General features: G+C 48.4%; 1 protein-coding gene across 1 annotated transcript in view; it reads right to left on the bottom strand.

Moving 5' to 3' along the window:
- CD164 (CD164 molecule) overlaps window positions 1-25,487 on the bottom strand; it is a 693,925-nt gene that overhangs the window by 2,411 nt on the left and 666,027 nt on the right. The gene's annotated exons all lie outside the window — the stretch shown is intronic.

Below are 25,487 nucleotides of genomic sequence, written 5' to 3'. Positions count from 1 at the left end.
TCACTACAATAATAGCCCGTTCTACATCACAATGTCTGAAAAGTGTACTCTTCTACACATTGGGAGCATTTTTTACTGAGTGATGCACAAGCAATCCCATCGTCAAACATCCAACGTCTGCTTGTAGTAAACCACTTTTACTGTGCAGTTCTTCCCAATAGCTATTGAACACATTTAATCACGTTGACCTACAGGATGATTTAAGGAAGTGGAATGGGGCAATGGAAAATAACGTTATACAGTGCTTTCTATCAGGTTTTGGAGTTTCAAAGCAATGTATGTTACTTAATATAATGCTCAACTCAATTGGCCGATCTTGGAAAAATAATAGGCTGAGTCTGCGCTTTTGGGATTCAACCCAGTGCTTTGCAGATTCAACAAATTCAACATATTTCAGCAGTGAGCAAACTCCTCACATGCTATGTGCCCCTAAAGAAGCTCCACAAATTAAATTGCTTTGCATGCCCAATTGAAGGTACTGCAAGCACAAACTAAACCTGAGGCGGATGCACCTATATTTCCTAAATTAGAAAACAAGCGTTTATGTCCCTCCTCGGGATCTAACTGGTGTTTAGTAAGGAAGGCCTCTGAAATGTACTCATTGGAGGGAATATATTTCTTGATGTTCCTCCGAACCGAGCCCAGCCCGCCTGCTGCTTAAAAATAAAATCACAGTAACAGGAAATAAAAAAACAGTTTTACTATAATCATTTCAAACTAGTTATATCCGAGGGGGGACCTGGATGTTGGCTCCTTACAAAGACTCTCAGGGACGCCAGACTTCCCCTCGCACCTCCCCCAAACATGGGAGAATTAATGAGGCAAATACTTTGAGTGTCCCTCATCCTGATGGCGGTTCTGTTTTGAGGTTTTCAGAGAAAAGGAGCCTTCACTGAGAGGTGTCCAGTTCCCCCAGCCTAAGACTTGCTCTGGGACGGACGCAGCTGCCACTCGGTCCTGGCAGGCTGAAGGTGGCCGGGTAATGTCTGGATACCATTAATGATAATCTGCTGAGGTCATAGATTAAGCGCAGACTGTCTCCACTGGGATCCTGCCTGGAGCATGTGTCAGACACTTCCCCCGTTGGGAGAAGTGATCCGGTGAGCACACCACCCGCGCAATGGCACGTGTTGTGACCACTAAGTGGATGAATGATCTTGCAGCTCAGCTCTCCACCCACCAGATCGTGTGAATTGGAGGGAGCTTGAGGTTGGTACACATTCATCCAGCATCGGAAAAGATCCTATTTCAATGTCTTGGCACCTTTGGCAGCTGCCATCTTCACTAACGGCAAGGACTAACAGACTAGATCTTACTTTATAGCTGAGGCTCTTCTGGGTGTGGGCATTTTTCTTCATGACAACAAAGTTAGTGCAGATCTGCAACAGCAGTTGGAATACATGAAGCACCCCATCTGTGCTCTAATACAGAAGAGCTCTTTTGGGATTTGGTAGAATTCGAGTCATATGCATCCCAACGATGTGGAACCATCAAGCTATACATATTAATTTAGCATTCTTCAAGGAGAAGACTACAGGAGGTGGCTGCATAAAAACAATGCCCTTAATATTCGGCTGTTCTAAGAAGTGATAGCATGCTTGGGCCTGATATCATGATGAGCTAATCAGCGCATCTGAAGTCGCCACAGCTCAAACTGCTGTAGGGGAGAGCATGGATCAGCCACACAATTAAAGGTGACCAGAACAAATATGGTATAGGTCTTCACACACACACATCAAAATCAGACTCAAACGCGAATAGCCAAATGTCTACCAAGAGCTCACACCCCTGGAGGAAGGTGGCAAAGAGCTGGCTGCAGGAGCATACACATTCACAACTTGCTGACAATTTTCAGGAGATGAAAGTAATGAAGAAAAATATGAAGGAAACGAACCAGACAGTTCAGGGCATTATGCCGGCGATTAAGTACAAACACTCCCATGACACCGCAAAAAGTCCAGACTGATGAAAATTAGCATTGCATGAAGTTCCAGGAAAGACAATTATGGAAAATTGGCCTCAGAACTCGATTAGTAATATGGTGCCTCAATGCAAAGGTAGATAAACAAGAAAAGTGTGCAAAGAAGATCATGTGGGTGGGCAGGTGTGCCCGAAGATGCAGTGGGCCAAGACCTGCAAGCGTACTTGGTCAGGCTCTTTAAAGAGGCTCCAGAAATCTGACCAAGCCACAATACCAGACCTGGCCATGGGAGATCAGAAAATAATTACTGTCAAGTTGACAACATTGTCAGAGCATATAATTCAGCAGAGAAAATTCAACAGGTGGTGGGCACTTTAATGACTTTTCAGTAGATCTCTTACAGTGAAGAAGGGAGTTCAATGCAATGTTCGATGCTCTCAAAGGTTAATTACTGCGTTGCTACCTTAAATTCCCAGCGACCTTCCATCTCAAATATAAAGACAATTGGCACAGATGAAGAACATTTACAATTTCTGCACCAGAACTATGTAATCCATTCTGAAACATGCCCCAATAAAGACAGGAAATACCACCATCGATTACAAACACAGACAACAGGAATAGGCCGGCTCAATACAGTAGGGGAATTTCAGGTGATTTAGGAAATGCAGAGTTTGAAGAATGACTCACAAGTCCAATAGTCAGAGTAGACCCAGGCCATGTAAGGCTCTGTGAATATAGATGATGCTCATGTGAAGGCAGTCATATAGAGTGTGACATCGCTTATTCCACTGGGTTTCGGAGGTTGATCATTGCAACCTCCAACATTGCAGGTCCCACCAGAGAAGCATTGCTGGTGTTTTGGTATCAAGTACTTTAAAAATGAATGGATAGTGTGATGTCATAAAAGGGGTGTTTGGTCAGGGAGGTGGCATGAGGAGCCTGTTGCCTTTTGGGGAATGGGAACTTATAGGATCTGGTCAAGCTGTATGTATGTGTTATAGATAGTGGTGTAGCAAACTTCCGCTTCGAGTAAGTAATTGGCTGAATTCCGGCTGAAAAAAGCTATTGGGCTGAATAGTTTGCTATTCGGCTTTGGCCAAATTTTGTCTTCTCATTTGAATACTATGGAACAACTCAGAGGCAAAAACGGAGTGCAGATTTTACAAAAAGAACTATTGCCCGATAGAATTCCTGTTTAAATAACAGACTAAGGTTCATGGATGTGTATACTGGAGAGGAGTAATGCGAATGATAGAAAGGGGAGCATGGTTTATCCCTATGGGAAATGCTTATGGAGAAATTTGAATTCACAACTTGAGGAGGCCCGTAGGACTGAGCTAGTCATTTGTGTGACAGGCAGAGCAACATGCCCACCCTCTCCACTTTAGAGACTTTCCAGAGGAACTTTAACTCCAGTTCCCCTGTGTGGCAGTCTGCCAGAGGGAGTATAGAGAGATGTGTGAGGACTCCATATGGGGCATAGACCGAGAGCTAAATCTGTTGATAAAATTGGTTGTAGGAATGTTTGTAAATCGAGAGACTTTTCAACAGGCGAACTGAATATCTTAATGGGGTTGCAGAAAAGTCAGTTAAATGCCAGGCAGTCATTTGGAAATCTCTCAGATAACATTAATGGTCAGTATACCTCAAAAGAAACGGTTTGAGACAGAAGAGCACTTTCCTGTATGGACTGAGAGCAAAAGAGCACTAAATCTGCTGGCATGGTGCAATATTTATTTCGTTTTTTTTCAACATGACACTTTGAACAGCACCGGTATTGCATATGCAACATCTTTCCATATATTTGTCCGCTGCCTTTCTGCTAATTCCTCCATTTCCGGCTTGTATGCTTTAAATAAGGATAGGTTTATTACAATGAAGAGAAACAAATGAAACTTGGAAATACCAACACCACTGATACCTGCCCAATTTCACTGTCTTTGTAAATGTCATGTCTTAGTAAATACTAACGTGATGTTTCACAAAAGAGATAGCTAACAAACTCTCAATGTTGTATACAATAGTGCCAGCCCATTACAATGTCCTAATGATATTAATACTTGCATATGCCAAATCATGCTATTGTTGACCATGTTGCTTATGTCTCGCTCCCTGTGTTTCCTGTTATCGTATGTGAAGGCATCATGAAGTAAGACACAGACAACAGACTTAAAGTTCTAAATAAAAACATGTTCTTAAATTTTATTTATTTTTTTGCATTTTATTTAAAGTGCTCACACAGCCCGCAGGCATCAAGGCGCTGTCAAATGTCAGGATGGTAGAAGGCCTTACTTGTCCTATGCCAAGGTGGGATTTCCCTACCTGAATAAAACTAAGGAAAGACTGAGTCAAAGAGTTCAACTTCAAAGTCTGTTTGTGTCCAAAACCTATTCTTGCCGTCACCACTAAAACTAAACAATGTGTAGGGATGTCAATAATAAAAGAAGTGGCATTGAACACAAAGTTCTCAGCTACTTCCAGCTCTTAGCTTCCTTTCTGCTCTTCTTCCCAAAGGGTAAGAAAGTTACACAAAAAGTCTCAAGATTACCTTTCTCCAGTTCACGGCAATACAGTTCCAAACAATCCTCAGGTTTCCCTTGCCCAAGTTCCAAGCAACACAGTTCAAAATGAAAAGATCTTCTTGAGGCTCCGTTCTCAAGACAAAGTGTGTTGTTTCTCAAGTCTCAGGGCTTCCTTCCCCCCAAGACTTTAGCTTCACCACCTATACTTGCTTCAGTCTTTTCAAAAGGTTTCACACCTCGAAGTCCACTTGACCCTCCTTCTGGTTTGCCTCACCAGTTCACTTAGTGTTTTGATTGGTTTTTTTACAATGTCTTTGGTTTCAGCATTTAGGACTGTAAGGAACTCATGGTGGCAACAGTAAAGACAGACACAAATGATCACAGTTCAAGGGTATTTATTGAACTTTATAATGGGTGAGATAAACCCCTTATCTAAACCTAGATCTAGGATGGGAGCAAGCTATGACCATCATATAACAAGGCAGTCCTAGTGGTGTCTTGTCAAATACAAAAAGGGCCTATACTAAAAACGATTGCCAATCCTTACTGTTAAGTTACAGAAAAAGAGTGTGGGATTATGTTCACCAGAAAAGAAAGAAGTGTTCAAAAAATGATTCCTCATGTTTTTAGCACGGGACGAGGTGGGACTTCTGAGCACAGCACACTCCTAGTCCTCTCCAGCACGAGGTTCACAATTCCAGTTCAACAATATCAGCACCTTCAGGGGCCCAGACTCTTCACTGAAAAGTATCTTGCCTTAGAATGCCTGATGGATCAAACAAACTAAAGTTCCATCGGTATTTTTGCACCTCCGGGCGACTGCTTCTCGCCCTTAGGACGTCCCTCCACTGGGCTCGGATCCTCTTTACAACACTAGGCCTCCCTCCGTCTGGTTCACTACAACCTCTCACATATTGCTCGTAACCTTCAGGAGCTTTAATGTCTTTTTAAACAAACAACTCTGTTGACAACATTGAACCGGGTGCACTCTCATTGACGCGCTGTTCCTGGGTGTATTATTCTTCACCCCAACTCGTAGAAACAAACAGAAGTTCTTTCGGTAATCTTGTACCTTGGGCGATTGCTCTTCGCCCCTTGGATCTCCCTCCGCTGAGCTCGGATCCTCCTTGCAAAATGGGCCTCCCTATATCAGGTTCACTACGGCCTTTTAAATGCAACATGCAATATTCAAGAACCTCTAACAAAGTTCATGTTTTCCTATTACAGTTCGGAATTTGCTTCGTCCAACAGAAAGCATGGATTCCCTTTTCCTAGCTTTCTTTCAGTATTCCTCTGTCGGGTTCACACTTGCCAAATATACAGTTCACTTTATTTTCTCACGATGCAGGACTTACTTCCCTTAGCTTTCTCTTGGTAATGGGTCAGACTTTCGAGTGTGCAGGGATTTGACATGACCCTTGTAGGATCACTCCGACACCTCACGCCGCCCTTTCCTAGGGCCTTCTGGTACTTGCAGTCTCAAGGAAAAGGGGTCCTTTGAATGAGCACCCCTGCAGCGCCTGAACACTCTGCAGCTGGCCCTTTTCCCCAATAGTTAAAACACACACACACAAGTTCTTTGTTCTCAAGTTCTTGGGATCTTCTAACGTTGCTGCTTGCAACCTTGGGCTCAATATTATTCAGCTCGCTATCAGCTCCATCTGACTCACTGACTGTCGGGTCCGCTGGCTTGGCTTGCTTCTGGAGTCAAGGATGGTACCACGGTAGCCAGCATGCATCCCTGTCTGTGTTATCAATGCAGGAGGCCCCTGTGTACGGTTTACATCGGTCACTCCACACATCAGCTGCACTTCCGAGTATTGTAATTGCCTTTTCAGAGGCTTTGGGGGTCCGAGTTGAAAAGGGTAAGGGCAGTTCCCTCTTCGTTGTCCTTCCAGGTCTCGCCACCTTTCTCCTTCGTTTGAACTGCTGGTTTGGAGTAGCTGTCTCCTCGTGCGTTCGGCCTTGCTTGTAGTATGCTCTCGCACTCCGCCTTTTATCCCTGTGGGGTAGGTAATGGGCAACCAGGTGTGTGAGATTATTAAACAGCTCAGGTGTTAGTCCGCTGTCTGTTACGGTGTAACAAAGTGTTTGTGTCGGGAAAGGGGGGTGGGCTGGTAGAGCGTCAAAATATCCTACAGCGTAGGATGGGGAAAAGGTGTTGGAAGGAAGGGGTGTCCCACCCGTCAGCATCCCACTTCCACTCCCCGAGGGACCCCCCCATCCAGGTGATCCTCCCCAACTGGTCCACCCATATGAACTGGAATCCAATAGCGATGGCTGTGTCCTGCCAACCTGGATGACAGATCCCTGGTGCCTAGTAAGTTAGACATCTTCAGATTTCTCATGGGACTCCCTGGTCTAGGCACAGTTGTCAGACGACACGGTCCACACATCACATCGCACAACCACGATCCGTGGGCTCGTCAGTCCACACAGGTTCTTTGGCACTGGCTACTGTGCACCAAATCATCTTCATTAAGTTTCACTGTATCGGCCTCTTGGCGTTATGTGCTGTATTACACTCTTGTGGCTTCCCTTTGTCAACCTAATGGCTCTGTCATCACGTGTTACTCACCTCTTGGCAGTCTTTAGCCTTGCTGCACTGCATTCACACATAAAAGTTCATTTTGGGGTTGCATTCACATGGACACTTGGTGATTCTCAGTTATCTGCGTTGCCCATAAGGTGTTATTCCATTTAACATTCAATGTGCTTAGTTTCAAGGTTTCAATCAATTCGTAGTTCAATATATTCAGGATTCAATATGCACGCCTATTGCTTAAATTTTAAGTGTCCATTCATTTCAACAATGTACATTTATTTTGCTTAATTTAAAGTTTACATTCAGTTTGGCATTCAATATGTGTATATTTCGCTTAATTTGAAGTTTCCATTTAGTTTGGTATTCAATATGCATCTGCGTTACTTAATTTCACAGACCGCTACTTTACTTTGGTCTGTTAGGAGAACCTGATGTTCGAGCTTCCTCACCCGATACTCAACGGTTTCAGGTGTCTCGTCTCGGGGGCTTCCTCAGTCCTTCTGAGGCTGGGAAGTCCAACACTACGAGCCCAGCTCGTCTGACGGGTGCTTCCCTCTGCACGCCGGCACTCCGCTTCATGGACGTGGACGGCGTCCTAAGTGCTCCTGGTTTTCCCGCAGCTCGTGTTGCTCGCCCAGCATCAAGGATGCTCCAGACTTGCGGAAATGACACGGCCCTCTCTTTCTTGGTCCCGCAAGTCCTCTAGGATATATGCCGGCATCCCAGCTCCTCATACAGTCCCAAAATGGCTGTATCCTTTTACCAAGGACCCCATGCTGGTCTAGTGGTGTAGTGTTCACTACTCGTAGTCACCTCTTCCTCGTCCCAGTACTGTCAAGAGTCACATGTGGGGAAATGAGGAGAACAGCTTTATAGTAACCCATAAAGGTTTGGGGCACGGGGGTAGGTTGGTACTCAACGGGAAAAGGGGATACCATGTCTCGCCTGTGTGTACCCTACTCCCAATCCCAAAGGACCCTCCACCCAGGTGATCCTCCCTCACTTCTCCAGCCCCAGGGTCGGGATTCAAGAGCAATGGCCTTTCCCTGACCACCTAAGAAGAGGATCCAGGTGGTTTAGAAGTGAGAATACCCTCAAGGTTCTTGCAGTATGTACTTTTATCTTTATTTTCATTGTGCATTATGTTCTGGTCTTGGAAACGAGATGACACTGAGCAGCACAGGCTTGGTTCCTGGTCCCGGAACGGAGCTTAGAGGTTGTAGTCCGGCATGAAGCGCAATGTAAGAAACTGATTTAATTTGAACTGATTTAAAACTGTGCTGGTATTTGTACTCTAATTGCGTTGATAGATGGGGCTTTTAACATGGTACTAGCCTAGAAGGGCAAGAAACCAGCTGGTGCAGGCAGGTGTCAAAGTGATGCAAAAGCTCAGGGTGACTTTATGAAGCTCTTGGCATACATGTTGATATCTGGAGGATGATTCACGCCCAAGTGGCACATTTTACATTTTATAGTTGCACCCAGAAGAGCTATGCCAAGCTTGACATGTGTTTATTCCCAAATACCTTAGTGCCATATGTAACAGACACAAAAATTCTCTCAATTTCACTTTATAATCATGGTTCAGTTACACTGCACATGATAATTACTCGGTTGGTTAGGCAACTCCTACATTGGATGTAAATCTTACAATGCATCTTACAATGCATGAATGCACAGATATACAGTGTATGGACGTTACACAGCCATAGAGCAATTCTGTGAAACCAATGTAAACAGGAAAGTGCAACTGGGCCTCTGCTAGGATGCTCAGTGTTTATTTGTGGGCAATGTATTGCGCTCTGTTCCGGCACTCTAGCTCATGAGATTATGTCCTATTACAAAGTAAAAAAGCTGAATAATAGCATAAAAATAATGGTGCTCGGAAAGTATTGCATAGGCTAAGTTAAGAGGGGAAGTAAAAGGATTTCTGTGGCAAGAGCCTGTAAGCACTTCGCAAGACACAGACACATACTTTCTTTGAAGAATGAGTGTGTCCTTTGGGGTTACTGACATAAGATGTTAGCAACAGGTGAATGCTATAAAATCAATCGTAGCCTCTAAAGAATAAATACACTATGATACAATAACCATTAACAAACAATTTAAATCATATTAGGAACATTTCCAAAGCTCATTCCTGGGTGCATTGTGGATTTTCTACTGATTTATTTTCTTCCAAGGTGCCTCTCAAAGCAACTGGTAAGCCTGAATTCTCCCATTACAGGGAAGGAACATAGATAGCTACAGCCATTAAAAGTATCAATAAAGGGAAGGCAGCTGGACCAAATGGTGTGCCTATTGACCTATCACAAATTTGCTGTTGTCTTATCCCTTATACAGCTTTTATTAAATCAGAGCGTTCTGCTTAAGGATATCTTTCGCAATCGTTTATGGTGCAACTATTGTAGGAGTCCAGCATATATGCAACTTTTACAGACCCATTTCCCATATAAATGCTGAAAGTAAGATTCTTGCCAAATGTCTTGTGCGAACGCTAGAAGAGGGATACCCCAGCCTTGTCACATTAGGACCAAACTGTGTGTGTGGTAGGTACTTTGTCAACAAAGTTTTTGCACCTGTTTTTTTTCTTCTTCACAAGAGCCATCTGAAGCAAATTTGCGGCTTGAAACAAAAAAAGGCATTCGATTTCATCAGATTAGATCGCATGTTTTACATACTATAGAGGTTTGGTATTTGAGAGAGATTTGTTCAATTAGTCAGTTTGCTATACACGGAACATAAACCTTCAGTACTACTCACTAACGGGAATTCGTCTGCTCCTTTTCCCTGTATGTCATAAAACAGGGTTACCCTTTATTTCAGTTACTGTATGCCCTTCCTAAACAGCTATTTCTGTGAAAGTTCAGAACATTGGAGGAGAGAGAAGAGAAGAGGAGAGAGAGAGAGGGAGAAGAGAAGAGGAGAGGAGAGAAGAGAGAGAAGGAAAGTGAGGGAGGGAGAGGGAGAGAGGAAGAGGGGGAGAGACGAAGAGGGGGAACAGGGGGAGGGAGAGGGGAACAGAGGGAGAGGAGAACAGAGGGAGAGGGGAACAGAGGGGGAGGGGAACAGAGGGAGAGGGGAACAGAGGGAGAGGGGAACAGAGGGAGAGAGGGAGAGGGGGAGAGAGGGAGAGGGGGAGAGAGGGAGAGGGGGAGGGGGAGAGAGGGAGAGAGGGAGAGGGGAAGAGAGGGAGAGAGGGGAGAGGGGAGAGTGAGAGAAGGGGAGATTTGTTTTTGAAGGGGGAGTTTGTCAACACAATTTCATAGTACGTGGAGAATGTCGTTCTATTTGGCACATTCCACGAGAGCAATTGCGGCTCCCAATAACATCCTTGCTGAATATGGTCTAATTGCCAGACATGAATTCAAGCTTGAAAATCTGAATACTGGATAGACTAGATATTCCTTGGGATCTTGGAGGAGAGGCCCTTTTTAAATTACTATCCTCCGTCATTAAATATTTAGGAAGCGCTGGGTTAAGGCCCCAACTCTCAAACTACCTAAACTGGTTGGTGGGTTAACCATGCCGAACTGGTAGTTATGAGATTTCTGTACACATTAGTTATATCAGAAGGTGGTTGAATCCAAAAGAAAAAAATGACATGGAGCTTAATGGAAGTGAAAGTAATGAGCTACTCATTTCCACCTGAAATATTGGCCATTCCCGATCATGGTGTTCTGGCATTGCTTAGTTCTCACCATACAAACCGTTCTGCTCTAAAATGCTGGTGTAAATCATGTAGACGGTTAAAAATTGATAGGCACATTCCACCTGCATGGCTGAAGGACGAAATATGCTACCGGCCCTGCAGCACGCAAAAGATGAGTCTGTGAAAGAATGGCAATGCATTCTTCTAGAAGCCATTACTGAGAATCAAAAAGGGATCTCAGTCATTTAATCAATAAAATGGCCCATTGCAGAAGGAGAGTTATGGCATAGGGCAATCAGGTCTGATACGCAGAAATGCTTCGGAAACCCACCAAGGATTCGATCCCCCTTTGCAGCTGGTTCTCAAGAGGGATTCAGAATTTTCTGAAATAAAGCACTTATTTATACATATCTATTTAGAGAGATAGTGTAAGATTCCTACTCAAACTGTCTAGACAATGTGCTGGCATTGCACTTAAAATCACAAAACTCCTGAAAAACCATTAGATTCAATTTAAGATAATTCAATGATTCTATTAAGCGCTTGCCAGATTCTATCACATGGGCCTTATACCAACCTGAGTGTTGGGAGAGGCTGTGAACATTTGGCAATGTTAGGGAATATGTTCTGGGGCTCCAGACACTCAATTGTTCTGGAAACGTGTGCTTACAGAGCTTGAATCTATGGTCCACTGTTACAATACAGGAAACTAAATAAAGATTTGATGAACAGGAGCTAAACACAGCTCCTGGTTATATTGCATTAACCAGCTACCACTAGGGAAGATGGAGCTAGTACATACCGTTCCGCAAATTTAACCTCCACATAAGATGCAATCATCATTTTGGCCATCATGTACGTCACCTTATGCTTCAAATGTCATATAGATGTGTAAATGTTTATTTATAGATTATCACATAGGTGCTTTTGTTCAGCATCAGTTGACATGGGTAGCCAAAAGAAGTTTAGCCTCTCTTAGGCTACAAGCAGGAGCTAAATGGCTACCAGCTCCCCTCAAATTTGAACCCTGTATTGATATGGAGCCAGCACTAATACTGTGTGGGGTGCATTCCGTTGCTGGAGACTGGAGCAGTGGACAAAAGGGGCTTATCTGCACAACTCTCTTGGCTGCCAGGAAAAGTATTTTAGAAACATGGTAGGTCAGTGGCCTGCTAGCTGCCTCCAGATGGGAGAGCATTTCATCCTAGTTGTATGTGCTGGAAAGGGAAGGAAATAAGAAGCACTAGCAACCCCAAATGGCAGACTGTCTGGGAATATCAGAGATTTGTTTAATCTTTGTGGCTATGAATGGATAGCCCCGTACTTACTCGGCGGGGATATACAAACCCTGAGAAGGTCAATAAATTCTGCAGCATACCCTACGAGATCGGGCCAGAATCCTGCATTCATTTAGACAGACTCATACATTACCTTCCGAAAGAAACTCAAGACCCACTTGTTTAGATAACCCCCCTTAATCTAAGCCAAAACCCGCCTGAAAATCCGTAGATTCATGTCGCCCCGTGACTTGTTTGTATAAGTGATTCTGCGTGTACATGTGGCGCCCTGATGCATGCGGGCTCTGGAGCGGTAGAAATAAATAAAAATAAACAAATGCTTAGTGGTAGAGGAGGCACCCTGGAACTCATAGGGGATACAGTTAAATGAATTCTCCTGTTCCTCTGCATTGGCGTGCCTATACCGAATCCCCCATGCCGATTATAGGATTATGTGACTAGATATAGCGCACTACGACTTGGTATATGGTAGAACAACTTTGTACGGAGAGCATCTATGATATACTGTACTACACCTGATCTATATACTGTTATATATTGTTATGCTTCTAATTTAAAATATCTTGTTGTCTTGGCCAGATACAATAGGCTTACTAGTATATTTGTGATATTACCTGGCTCAGCTATCAGAAAAATGCATAATGTAATTTGCGATCATGATTAAATAAATGGAAGGAAAGAATGTGTACTTTTAAGTGTTCTGCACACCATAGGGTGAGAGTTGCAGACACTAGAACATTCTCGGCCAAGATGTAATCAGGTTTCCCGCAGTGCTGGTCTCAGAGATGCAGGCTTACTGGAGGCAGATGTTGTTACTTTCATTTTGGGCTATAGACACCCTGAATGGTTAAATGGAAGACTGGAATGATTAATAGATTGCTGATAACTTGGGGCTTTGTAGAACAAATGTGTTTGGTATGCATAAATACAAAATTAGAAACAATAGTTGCACCCCTTTCTTGGGAAAACTCATGAAGCTTGTCATCCCCCAACTGCCCCTCCATACCGAAATGCCAGACTACCTCCATGACCACCAGTCCGGTTTCAGGGCTGCCATGGGCACAGAAACTGCTCCTGAACACCTGTGAATACCTACTCTCCAGCCTGGATTCAGACTCTCCCTTGGTTCTGATCCTCCTCGATCTCTCCTCTGCCTTTGACACAGTCAACCACTTCATCCTCATAAACCGTCTCCATGATACCCTAGGCATCACGGACAGGGCATTGGCGTGGCTTACATCCTTCCTTTCTAAGAGACTCTCCATAGTACAAATGGGTCCTTTTCTCTCCTCAATCACACTTTCTACCTGTGGCATCCCGCGGGGCTCCATTCTATCGCCATGGCTTTTTAACATCTAACTGACCCCTCTGGCCCACCTGATCTCCACTCTCTCCCCTCACTTCCAGTGCTATGAAGACGACAAAAGAGCTCTCTTTCAAGCTGCCATCCTCTACCTCCTCCTCCTCCTCCCTCATACATGACTGCTATTCTGGCATGGTGCTCTTCCAATGATCTCTGCCTTAATGCCAGTAAAACAGAGATCCTACTCATTGGAACGCCTGCTCCCTATTTCCCTCCCTCTCTCTGCCAGACTCCTTGGGTCCCCCCTGCCCTCACCCACTTGTGAGGCAAAAAAACTTGGGATCATCTTTGACTCTCTTTCTCTCCACACATCACAGACCTTGCCAAGAGTCCAACTTTCAGCTCCACCTTCTCAGGGGCATTGTACCTTTCCTCACCTTCCTCCGTAAGCTCAAGGTCTCCAGAATCCTGGTTCAATTTAGGCTAACTAGTGCAATAGCCTCTTACTCAATCTGCCTCGTTCCTCCCTTCGCCCCCTCCAACTAATTCAGAATGGGACTGCAAGATTTATCCTTGGCCTCAAGCCCAGGGACCGCATCTCTACAGCCCTAACATCTCTACTGGCTCCCAGTGAACGCAATGACAAATTAAAGACCCTCTGCATCATCCACAAGGCTGTCTGGGCCTCCTTTACATCCAGCTTTCCCTCCCTAAATACCTCCCGGCCAGAGTCCACTGGCTCCAACTCACTGCAAGTCACACGTTTCTCTAAGCAGAGAGTGGGAGGTAGATCCCTTTCCTCGGCTGGCTCCTCCCTCCCCCTTCGAGCTTCTAAAGTTCTGGAAACTTTAGAAGACTTTCCTTTTCTCCCCTTCCTTCCCTCTCCCGTGCTAACTCTCCCTCTGCGACTGGTTCCGTCAGAGTCACACAGGGGCCAGACCAATCCCCACCAGTCCCCCCTGCATCCTTTGCAAGCATTGCCATCAGGCTCCCTTTCCCGGACTAGCCCAATGTGGTCCTCCCTGCCTACCGCACTCATCCTGCCTTTCCCCCTGGCACTTGCCATCTTGGCCCGCCCAACACTAACCTGCCCCCTTCCCTGGGGCACCCCACTCCTGTACTTTTCCCTCTACCCCCTCATCCCTTGCGCTTACCGCCTTCTCAAGTACTTGCATGGTAGGATTGTCACAATACCAATATAACCGTTTTTGTTTGACTTTCTTGCTTCGCTTGTCCCGCCCCAGCCCCAATCATGTCTTGTAGCGCCTGGAAACATAGGTACTATACAAATGCCCAATAAATAAATCCAACAGATTTGATGGATGCAGGAGAGGCATTGAAATCACAGTACAGATGGCATGACTATCATACGCAATGCATTTAAATTTCCTCTTAAACAGCAAAGCATACATGGGAAACGTAATATTTGTGAAAATTCAGCATCATTTATCAAAACGAATATCTGGACGATAGAAATAAAAATAAGTCCCTCCCTGAAATCCCGGTCGACGCACTAGAATCTCGTGAAGGTGTGCGTCGATCTCCACGTAGCAGCCCTGCAGATGTCCAGCAGGGGCACACCAGACAAGTATGCCGTGGTAGCAGAGATCGCTCTGGTTGAATGGGCTCTCAGACAGCCGGGCAACAGTCGGTTTGCCAACCGGTGAGTGCATGATGCAGCCGGAGAGCCATCTGGAAATGGAAGCCTTCGAGAGGGCCTTCCCTTGGTTCACAGGTCCAAAATTCAAAAACAGCTGTGATGTCTTCCGAAGGTCCTTTGTGCAGTCCACGTAGAGCTTCGGCGCTCTAGCCACATCCAGCGAGGGCAAAGTCCTCTCAGTCGGCGACGGAAAGAAAACGGGTAGCACCAAGGGCTCGTTGTGATGGAAGTCAGACGGCACCTGGGCATGAAGGAGGGGTGCGTCCTCAGCACTACCCTCGTCTGATGGAATGTCAGGTATGGCGGTTTACACCAGAGGGCCTGGATCTCTCCCACTCGTCGTGCAGAGGTGATGGCCACAAGAAATGCCATCTTCCACGACAAGAACTTCAACGGTGCCGCATGCAGAGGCTCGAATGGCGGCCTCATGAGTCTGGCTTGCACCACGTTGAGCTCCCACGCCGGGGCCAGAGCCTTCACCGGCGGGAACGATCGGAAAGGTCCTTTCATGAATTCCTTCACCAGGCGATGGGACCACAGAGATGATCGTCCCAGAGTTCTGGTGTAGCGGGAGATAGCCGCCAGATGGATCTTGATGGAGGCATGTGCCAGCCCCGCCTTGGCCAGCGATACCAAGTACGGCACCACTTGAGGGGAAGTAATGCGTAGAGGGTTAATCTTCTGTGCATGGCACCAGACAGAGAACCTCTTTCATTTGTGTCCACAGCACTTGAGAGTCGAGGACGCCCTGGCCTTTGCAAGTAGCTCCTTGCAGTCCGCCGGGATATCGTACCCTCTGAACTCCAGTGCTGCAGTAGCCAGGCCTGCAGGTTAAACGATCCTGGGTCGTGATGGAAGATGGCGCCCTCCTTCCCTGGCGAGAAGATCCGTGTCCGTCGGAAGTTTGACCGGAGGGGACGCTGACATGTCCAGAAGGTCCGGGAACCAGATCTGCCTCGGCCATGCTGGTGTGATGAGGATCATCCTGCACCGGGACCGTCTGAGTTGACTGATGAGTCGTAGCAGCAATGGCAATGGGGAGAACGCATACAGGAACAGGCCGTCCCAGGGGAATGAGAAGGCATCGCCCATGCTCCCTGGCTGGGGAAACCTGCTGGCGAACCTCCGTTACTTAAGACTTATTTGCGACGGCGACGAACGCCATCTGGGGACTGCCCCATTGTCGGAATAGGAGATCCACCTGATCCTGCCGAAGTTCACACCTGATCCTGCCGTGGCACGAGCGTAGCTCCCTGCTGAGCGAGTCGGCAATGGTGTTCTTTATTCCTGCCAGATGGAAGGGTACCAGGAACATCCCTTGGCCGACGGCCAAGTGCCACAGGTCCTGCGCTTCCTTGGATAGGGCTTGGGATCTGGTGCCCCCCTGCTTCCAGTTGTAGAACATTGTGGTGGTGTTGTCGGTGAAGATCCTTACCACCCTGCCCTTGAGGGTCGGGAGGAACAACCTGAGGGCCCAGAACATGGCTCGGAGCTCCAGGACACTGATGTGTAGAGATCTCTCCTCCGGGAGCCAGAGGCCTCTTGCATGGAGATCGTCGGAGTGCGCTCCTCATCCCTCCAGGGAGGCGTCCGTCGTCACTGTTTCCTGATGCACCAGGGTCTGGAAGTCCATGCCCGCCGCTAGGTGCGCGCGGTTGCCCCACCACCGGATCGCTTGTCGGAAAGTCTCGTTGAGAGAGATCCTGTCTTCGAAGCTGCCTGCCGCTTGCCTCCAATGGGCGTTGAGGAACTCCTGTAGGGGTTGCATCCGCAGCCTGCATAGGCACACGAGGTAGATGCACGAGAACATCATGCCGAGTAGGGACTTGATGGACCTCACCCTGGCCACGTCCATGATCAACAGCCGTTGTACCTTGCCCAAGATGGCTTTCGTCCTCTCCTCCTCCGATGAAGCCAATCGCGCCACTGTGTTGAGCCTGGCTCCCAGGAACGGGGCGACTTGCGACGGTACAAGGTGGGATTTCGCGAAGTTGATCGAGAATCCCAAATCCATGAGAAGTTGGACAGTCGTCGCTGTGTGATCGACGGCGAGTTCTCTTGACCTTGCTCGGATGAGCCAATCGTCCAGGTAGGGGTAGATGTGGATCCCCTGCAGGCGCAGCCGCAACACCACTGGTGCTAGGCACTTGGTGAACACCCTGGGCGCCAACTTCAATCCGAAGGGAAGGGCCTTGAACTGATAGTGTCACCCTTGGACTACAAATTGCAGGAATTTTCGATGTCCCTTTAGGATGGGGATGTGGAAGTAGGCATCCTCTAAGTCCAGCGACGATAGGAAGTCGCCTTCCTCCAGGTGTCCCAGCATGTGCTGGAGGGTGCCCATCCGGAAGTTCTGGGACTTGATGTACTTGTTTAGACGACGAAGGTCCAGGATGGGTCGCCACCCACCGGTCTTCTTTTGGACGAGGAAGTATCGCGAGTACACTCCGGAGCCTCTTTGGGACGAGCTCTAAGGCTCCCTTTCTTAACATCGCTCGTACCTCCACAAGAAGTTGTGGGGTGTGGTTTTCCTTTTTGGCCACGGGTGGAATGCGGGGACACCTCTTTCAGAATTCCAGGGTGTGCCAGGGCATCTAGCACCAAACAGTCGGTGGAGATGGACTCCCACACGCTGACGAATTGGGGTGCTTCGGTGGGGGCCAGACGACACGGCCGGTTCAGTCCTGTTTCGCTGCAGCCTTGCCACCTTAGCGACGACGACAGGATCCTCCTTGTCTTGCCGCGTCCTCTGTAGGCCTCCTGTGACAAGGAGCAGGCCGCTTGGCGGTACGACAAGGAACCGCCACCAAATCTTTTGGAGGCACCTTGTTTGCCTCCGGAGCTCCGAAAGGACGGCTGTCGCTGTTGAACAACACCCAAGGCCCGAGCCGTCTCGGTGACCGCCTTGATGGCCTGCAGTGACTCGTCCATTGTCTTGCCGAACAGGTTGTTCCCGTCGAAGAGCATGTCCAGAACCCTGGTCTGCAAATCCTGACGGAAGTCAGTGGCCTTGAGCCAACCGCGCCGGCAAAGGCAAACGCTGTTGCCCATCTGATGAAATACGGTGTCGGCGATGTCCATGGCCACCGTGATGGTGTGGTCCGAAGCCACCTCGCCTTCCTGTAGGATATCCAGCGCCTTAGCCCTCTTGGCGTCCGGGATGAAGTCTAGAAGGGGAGCGATCTTGAACCACAGCTCCCTGTCGTAGTGTGCCACGATCGCGAGGTCGATGACCCATCGTTCCATGGCATCCAGCTTCTTCCCCTCGACGTCCAGTGGGGATGTTGAAGTTGACGCAGTCGCCCCCGCCGCTATCTTCTTGGCCGCCGCAGAGACCACCGAATCCAGGGACCGCTGTGCCCTGAGACACATAGGGGCGGAGTCCGGGACTCGGTACTTCTTCTCGTACCGGTCCCTCCTAGCAGGAGCCGTGGACGGGTTCTTCAGGAGCGCTAGCCCCTCGTCCCAGATGTCATCCAGTAACAGGATTGAGAGGACAGTCTTCCTCTTGGCCTCCCGCCGTTGGTAGAGGAAACCTCCCTTCTGTTCTTCGGGGCAGAGCTGGAAGAGCTCAGATGGCCTGGCGATCATGGCGTGGAAGGAGCCAATTTCGTCGGGGGGGGGGATGAGGGGGATAGGGGGGTGAGGGAGGGACCCGAAGAGGTGGTGAAGGGAGGTCCATTCCGTCATCACCACCGTCGTCGTCCGTCCCTGTCGTTGCCGTCTCTGTTCCAGTCTCATCCCTCGGAGGAGGGGATGGGGGTGAAGGCTGAAAGCGGGGAGGAGGATGGACTCGTCTCCACTTGCTAGTCGGGCTCCTCGACGGACCAGGCTCCACTGGGTCATCGGCGGGGGGTAAGGGTATCCTTGTCCTTTTCTCCGTGCACAGGTTCTGTATCGCCATCAGGATAGCTCCCGAGTTGTCCTGCGGTAAGGGTACCGGCTGCAACGGGACCGACAGTTGTTGCGCGGTGTCTTCTGCGGTCCTATCTTCCTCGTTGGGATCCTTCCCATGGGCCCTGGATTGCTCAAACTTCTCAGAGGTGGTATCCGTGTCCGTGAAGGCAATCACGCGCCCCCCCCCCTCTTTTCCCTGCTGGGGTTTCACGGAGGTCTTCTCGATAGGCAGAAAAGATGATTCCCTCCGGGGTAGCAGGGAAACTCTAGCCCCTGAAGTTGTCTCCACTGGGGAAGCCTCTGCAGGTTTTGCCAGGGCCGCCACAACTTCCTCAATCCCTCCCTGTATGTGGGAAGGAAGGCCATGACCCACATGGTGTGCATGTTGACCCCCAAAGCACTGTAGTCAGTTTGGGCTAAATGTATGTCAAGGTTAATTTCCTCCCTCTGGTACCCAGGTTGTGGGGAGTTTCAGCCATTAGTAGCAGCTGATAGGGCATCTGCAGGATCAGACTATTTTCCCAAAAAGCCCATGTAACATGCATAAGCACATCTGATTGTAGGAAAGGTTGCACACTTCTGGCTCCAGGTGGAGGCATTCTGCCTGAGATTTACAACTACCACATTACAGACAAGCTGTTGTGGAAAGGTGCTCAACGGGTCTGGGAAGAATCTGCTTTATGCAGATCCTTACAGTCATACCTATCAGACCCCTGGCATTCCTTATTAGGGACAATTCTCCCTGAGGGAAGAAAATCGGACTGCAATATGTGGGATAAACATCCATCTTAGTGAACGAAAAACTAAATTAACATTAGAATTAAAACAAGGAGGTCATCAATATTTAGCCAGCTAAATTAAATAAATCATGCAGTTGCAGAAATTAAGAATATTGAAATAGTTTAATAAAAAGAGGAGACCACTGCATATTTGTGCTTAAGGAGGAAAGGTAACCAATTTGGTATTTGAAAACTCTGTTTTTAGAGGGGCTAATTAACATAATTCCTTGATACGCTGCACCATAGTTTGGAATACCAATCAGAACTTGGGGGAACCTTCTTAAAGGAACCAAAAGAACCAGACAGCACTGCAAGGAGGCTCATCCGTCTTCAGTATGGAAATTGACATTTGGCAGAATGGGAATCATTTAAAAAGGAAAGGTCTGTGTTATGAAGGTGAGCTTAACTCCTTTCTCAGAAGAATGCTATATGGAGGGTTTCTGGTTTTCAGATTTTTTTCAATTTCAGTGGTCATTTTCCAGTGTTTTTACAAACTTTAAAAATCTGTGTATTTCAGTGTTTATACATTTTTTGCAGGACATAATGGAGCACAACAGTGTTTTTCCATCACGAAAAACATGTTTATTAACAAAATGTTTGGAGTAGAAGTTATAAGTTACTCACTGTAGTGACCAACGTACTCTTATTCCTTAGTCCCCTTTCCTCCATACTGCATGGGCGTCCCTTCCAAGGGACAGGAGACAGAACCTTTTTCACCAGAAAAAACCTTCCCCTTTAAATGTAGAGGCGTGCAGGGGTACGGCCTTGGGAGCATACGCTGTCCGACTCCACCCTCCGGCGCCACACCTCAGTCCCCATTGACGCGTAGACAAAAGATTTAACATTGCCTAGTGACTCCAGTATTATTAGGGAGAGGATGGTGGGACGAATGGAGGAAAGGGGACTAAGGACTAACGTTGGTCACTACGGTGAGCAACTTATAATTACTCTTACGTCCAGTCCCCTTTCCTCCATACTGCATGGGCGATTACAAATGAATGTAGCCCCAGGGTGGAGAGGAGACCCTCCTTAAGTAAATCGGTTCCTGAGAACCGCCTGACCGAAAGCCGCATCAGATCTAGACCCGGCATCCAACCAGTAATGCTTGCAGAAAGCTGAGGGGGTGGCCCACCAAGGGGCCGCCCTGCTTATGACCTGGCAAGGGACATGGCCCTGGAATGCGATGGTCGTTACCTTGGCCCTGACTGCGTGGGCGTGCATGTTTGCCGGAAGCGGCTTGTGCTGGCCCTCGTACGCTTCTTTGATGGCCGAAACCATCCAGCAGGATATGGAGCCCTAGGAGGCATGGTAGCCTGGTCTCGCACCTCCAAAAGTGACAAACAAGGCGTCTAATTTGCAGAAGCCCTTGGTCCTGCCAAGGTAGAATTTCAGGGCACACCGGACATCCAGGCAGTCCAGAACTCTGTGCCTCGTCCTTCGGATCGGCAAGGTAAGGAGAGGTTGAGGGTGGAAAGATCCAGCACAACTCTCAGGCCCGCCCGATTCTTTTTCTGAATGGCGAAAATCCTGGAGTAAAAGCCCAAGCCTCGCTGGGAGGCTGGGTCTTCCTCCAAAGCCTGGCTCTCTACAAGTGACCTGATCTCTGCCAGAAGAATTGCTGTCCCAACTTGAGAGAGTGGAGGGGAAGAGGGAGGAGAGGATTGGAGGGGTAGGCAGTACCCCATGGATACTATGGAGAGGATCCAGGGGTCTATGAAATTCTGGCACCAGAAATGTGTATGGAGAGCAAGCCTGCCCCCCAATGGAGACACGTGGACCCGAAGAGGCGTATCATCCCTTCTTTCCCCCAGAGGCTGTTGCAGAGGAGGGGGACTGGAAAAAGCCCTTCCTACCCCCCCCCCTTTTTGCTGCTTGTGCCGATTTGGGGGTCAGTGAGCGGTCCGGCTGCCTGGATCTCCGTTCCTGGAAGCCGCTGAACCCTCCGTATGTATGCCCTTCTCCCTTGTCCGAGCGCTGCTGTGACTGGGTGTACGATTTGGGCGTGGTCTTTGTTAAGATGGATAAAGACTTTGGCCGTTTGTGAGCGGTGTTTTTTTGTCCAGTTCTTCGTCCATTATGGAGTGGAAGAGGTTTCCCCCTTCGAACGGAAGATCCAAGATATGTTCCTGGACATCCGGGTTAAATTTCGTTGCACGGAGCCAGGCTGTCCTCATGTCCTTGGAGATACAAATGGCATGGCCAGAGCTGTCAATATGAGCCATTGTGGACTCCATGAGGTCCTGCGCCACCAGATTCGCCTCAGCCAGTCCCGCCTTGAAAAGTGATTGGCTCTGCGTGGGGAGTTCCGGGAGGAAGTCCGCAATTTCCAGCCATAACTTTTGGTTAGCGGCCGCCAGCATGGCACCAGCGGTGGCCGGACAAAGATGCAAGGGCGCTTTGGAATACAGCTTTTTCACGTAAGCCTCCAAGATCTTCTCCTCCTTGCCTAATAGTGTTGCTGAGGAGGAGGCTGAGGACGACTGAGGTTTGGAGTATAGTGATGCCGCAGAAATCACCAAGGAGTGTGGCTGCGGATGGGCCGATAGCAAGAGTGTATCCCCCTCCATCTGTCTGTACTTGGCATCCAGGTGTCGAATGACTGGCTGGACAGAGTGGGGCTTGAGTCAACCCTTTTTGGCCAGGGAGATTACATCGGTATGCAGAGGAATTCCCGTCTTGGCAGAGGGGCGTCACGTGAGAACTTCAGCAAAGACCCCCTCTGCCGGTTGCTTGACCTCTGGTTGAGGGAGGCCCAGGTACTCCACCAGCCCTGCAAGGTGTTCGTTGAAGGCCTTGGCTGACGAGGGAGTGTCTGGAGGATCCTGCGCCGGTGGGGTGGGGGAGGAGGTTGTAGAGGGAGCCGCCGGCTGGGGTACCAGAGCCAGAGGCTGTGGAGGAGGCTGGTAAGGAAATGCCTGAGGAATCAGCTGGGGGGGCCGGAGGCAGAGGCTGCGCCGGAGGAAGAGCTGGAGGTGCTGGAAGCATTGGAGGGAGCACCTTCCTAATGGCATCCCTGAGGATAAGCCCCAATCAAAGGGGACTTCATGAGCCCGAGGAACCTCTCAAAGAACCTGTCTTCACAGGGCGGAGGCGTGGTAGGGGATATAGGCGGGGTAGCGGGAGGCTGCTAGAACCGGTGCACACCCTGCCTATACAGACGCAGCAGGAGCCTGCCCTGCACAAATGAAGGATAGGCTGTAGGCCACATACCTGGTTGAGGCCAGTCCCACCTTGACACTCGTTACTCGCCGAACTCCTCTAATTGCGTCAGACGTATGCTGATGTCTGGCACGGTGGCCATTTTGTCGAGCTGCCTGACACGTGCCTGCGTCGTGCTGCTCGACTCGCAGGGCCCAACCTCCTCCAGGACTCAGTGTGGATCGCGAGGCCTACCCTGCTCCCCGGGCCTAGACCCGGTAGGTGTGGCACCCTCGGCCCGGGGGCCAGAAGAGCTGCATTTAGGCACCCCCTCGGACGTATTGGCGGTACTAGGGCGTGGCCCCTCAGACATAATGCCGGTACAAGGGCGGAGCCCCTCGGCTGATGACCCGGTACAAGAACCTTCCGGGGCCTCAACACTGTCAGTGGGAGGATCCCTCGTCCTGTAGGCCAGTAGCTGGAGCAGCCTTGGTGCACGTGCTGGTACGAGGACCTGAGCTGTCTCTCCCGCACGGGCGAGTCCTTGGGAAGGAGTCTCCCTTGCAAGGGGCGATGGAAAATAGAGGCCCTACCTTGGGCCTGGATCGATGTTTCACGAAGTCCTTGAGGCGACTTCTGGAAAGCTCCCTCCACCGGACTAGTTCTTCAGAGACCTCTATGACCGGGCCTTGCACACTTTACAAGCTTGCCAACCGTGGTCTGGGCCAAGGCAACGTAGGCAGAGGGCATAGGGGTCTGAAGTTGGGAAGAGCCCGTCGCAGGATGGACACCTGCTGAACCTTGTGGAAGTTGAAATGCGCCGGGGAGGAGCGGGATGCCTGAGGACCGAGTACCTGTAATCATAAAAGACAAAACAAAAAAAGACAGAAGTATCTGCGCGTGGAATTACATGGCCGAAGCCAAACCCAGGGGTGCTGGTGAATTCGGCCGGTTCCCGTCGACGCGGAAAAGGGGACTGAGGTGTGGCGCTGGAGGGCAGAGTCAGGGCAGCAAATGCTTCCAAGGCCGCACCCCCACGTGCCTCTAAATTTAAAGGGGACGAAGGTTTTTTCTGGTGAAAAAGGGTCCGTCTCCCGTCCCTTGGAAGGGACACCATGCAGTATGGAGGAAAGGGGACGGGATTTAAGAGTAATGTCATGGGATATACAATGGTCTCAATGGACAGGATATTCTGGGAACAGTCTCTCAAAAGGGGTTGCCAACACGCTTCAGATGAGAAAGTTGGCAACAGAGGTCATTGAGACGCTGCCACTGGAAAGGATGTAGGCAATTTTGTATACAGTATGATGCCCGTGATCAATATCCAGGGCAGGTTCTATGGTGTGCAAAGGCATGTGTGACAAATGACGTGCAGGGGGCCCTAATTTGCATATTTATTGACAACAGTGTGAAATCAAAAAGAATGATGTTCCAGAAGGTGACATGAGGCTTTGATAATTGATGGTATCACAGAAAGCAACATTACAAGAAATTGTCATGCGTAAACCAAAAAGCAAACAAATATATTAGGTTGATTTATACCGCATACCATTGCCATTTGTATGGTCTTCAGGCACTCCATGATTGGTCACTGTTATTTATGGAGCAATAGAATAAATGGTACACTTTGTTTCTAGAATACAATGAGGAAAGAATCAGTACTTTTTACGTATAAGCCACGAGATAAAACGGATTTGTCTAAGATCACACACTTCAGTTAAGTGGTGATGCAGGGATTTGAGCCCAGTTTGAAATATAGAATTCTGCAGAGTGGTACAGAGAGGCAGTTGGGGCAGAGCCAACGTGACTTCCAGAGTCTTAACTATCTTTGTTAATCAGTCAGAGCTTCAACACAAACCCCCAACCAACACCGTGGAGCAGCACAAGGAGGCAGTCAAGGCAGTCTCAGCAGGCTGGGTGAGAGGGTGACCATCCCCACGTCAAGTTGCCATTACTAGCCTCCCTGGGAAGCCCCATCAAGCCGGACTAACAACTAGCAGCATACTATTCAGAGGAATGGAGTCAGTGGAACACAGAGCAGGAGAGAATTGTGCATGACTGATCAAGTGTGTATGACTTCCGTGCTTATCTTGCTATCCGCTCCCCTGTCATTCCTCCAGTCCACTCTGCGCAACCCTGACCATCCTAGCATACATCCCCTTTCATTAATTCCTATCTACACACTAGTTGTGCGGAAGAGTCCTTTTCAGCAGTTATGACCCTGGTCTACATATTGTATACAGCTGGGCACCAGATATTTCTCCGTAGTTTGCAGCAGCATTTGTTCACACAAACATTCATTCGGATAGTAATTAATCTGGATAAAGGACCACAAAAGCTACAAACAGTTCTTGAAAAGCGGTGACTATTGACATTTAGTGCCTATGAGGTGCTTCAAATCTTCATTTGTCGGACTCTATTCCAACTTGGTGACTGCGGGCCTAGTGCCTTCGAGCCGTTTGGAAGCACACTGGAAGATAGAAACAGTTAAAATCTTGTCTCTCCAGAGTTGAGACTTGTGCGGCATAGTAATAAAGCTCTCAATCTGGGGCAGCCAATCCACCCGTGTCATATTTTTTGCATAATTTAGGCTAGTTCATTCTTACTGTATCACCCCGCCAAACAAAATTAGAGGCAAGCGTCTGTAACCTATCAAAGAAAGTTTGTTCGGGCCATATTGGGATGCTACTAAACACATATACGAGTTTTGGTACTTCGACCCTCTTCAGCAGGGCAGTGCAGCCATACATTGATATCAGGATATGGTTC

This window comes from Ambystoma mexicanum, chromosome 4p (genome assembly GCF_040938575.1).
Source record: "Ambystoma mexicanum isolate Mex_15411 chromosome 4p, UKY_AmexF1_1, whole genome shotgun sequence".
Lineage (NCBI taxonomy): Eukaryota > Metazoa > Chordata > Amphibia > Caudata > Ambystomatidae > Ambystoma > Ambystoma mexicanum.
The sequence above is the reverse complement of the archived record's forward strand: the minus strand, read 5'-3'. Positions and strand labels throughout refer to the sequence as shown.